Here is a 1689-nt window from a genome sequence, read left to right on the forward strand (position 1 = left end):
AGAGACATGAGGTGGGAGGGAAAGTGAGAGAAAAGGGGAATTGCATGGAAACGGAGGGAGACCCTCATTGTTATACTAAATTACATATAAGAGGTTGTAAGTGGAATGGGAAAATAAACAAGGTGAGAAATGAATTACAGTAGAAGGGGTAGAGAGAGAAGATGGGAGGGGAGGGGAGGGGGGATAGTAGAGGATAGGAAAGGTAGCAGAATACAACAGTTACTATTATGGTATTATGTAAAAATGTGGATGTGTAACCCATGTGATTCTGCAATCTGTACTTGGGGTAAAAAAGGGAGTTCATAACTCACTTGAAGCTAATGTATGCTAATGTATGAAATATGATATGTCAAGAGCTTTGTAGGGTTTTGAACAACCAATAAAAAAAAAAAAAAAGAAAAAAAAAAAAAGAAAGGCCTACTTAGCAGTGAACATAGTGGTAAGTTAGATGTGTAATGCCAGATTCTTGGGACTCCAATAGACCTCCAGGAGCTAAATCCGATGCAATCACACAAGAGTCTTTAATGTAAGCTTGAGCCTGGACTCACAACCATTTCTGATGCAGCGGTCCCAGGGAGTGAGTTTTGGTCCTTTGTTCAATGAGATTTTATAGGTTTTGGGGGATACTCTGTTTCACAACATCACACAGCAAATCATTTCACACTGTGGGAAAGTCAAACAACAACTCTTAACATTGATTAGCACATTCACAGGCAGGAACAAGTTGGGTAGGGGTGATTGGTTACAGGTATTTTCCCTGTCTCATGCTGATTGGTGGTTGCTAGGAGGGCTGCTATGGGTCCTCTACTAGCCTAACTGAGTCAGGGACACCTGGCTCTGCAAATCTCTCCTGTTATTTGCAGACAAACAACTCAGCAGGGTGAGTATGTGCCTAGGAGTGCTCTGTGGGTTTTTCCAAGGACAAGGGTCATGCCCCCTTCTTTGGACAGGCTTTGAGGTAGAAGCTGTTTTCAAAAATGGAATCACATCAGTTTCTCAAGATGCAACCTTTCTTTAGAATTTAGAATGCTTGGCAAAAGGAAGGGAAGGAACCTTACCAAGGAACAACTCACATGACAGAGGCTACATTTACGAAATTGAGGAAAAATTGTACTTGTCAGATCAGGCTGGGCAGGCAGCAACCAAAGCTGGCAGATTTAAAAGGGCCGCTGAACAGGCTTTATTGATCTTACAGTACTTGTTTTACTTTCTCTATAACTAAGTAGGCCTTTCCTTGGACAGAATTTTACAGTTTGAAAGAGACAGAATCATATGCATGAAATCCATTTAAAAATATCAAACCAAAATAAGTTTTAGAATATATTCTAGTTTGTTTTAAAATTTATCCTCACTTAGTAGGGCAATCTACACTTTGACAACATAAGGAGGACAGCAGTGGTGTAGTATTGTTACCTCTGTTTACCAGTGATGAGTCCTTGCTTCCCTGAATGCTGAAGTATAACACCTGAAGAGCACATGGAGGCAAGTGTACAGTGGAAAGTGGAAGGCTTTATTAAAGGACAGCAGAAAAGACTTCTCCCCAGAGGAAGAAGGGGACCCAAAAGGTGGAATCCATGGAAAGGTGAGGTCTTCCCTTTTTTAATAGTTAAGGTCTTCTTTTAGTCTTCCCACATTCCTGTCCTTTGTTTCCCTTTATCTTACAGTGATAGAATGCAGGTGGGAAGATGG

This window comes from Callospermophilus lateralis, chromosome 2, assembly GCF_048772815.1.
Source record: "Callospermophilus lateralis isolate mCalLat2 chromosome 2, mCalLat2.hap1, whole genome shotgun sequence".
Classification (NCBI taxonomy): Eukaryota; Metazoa; Chordata; class Mammalia; order Rodentia; family Sciuridae; genus Callospermophilus; species Callospermophilus lateralis.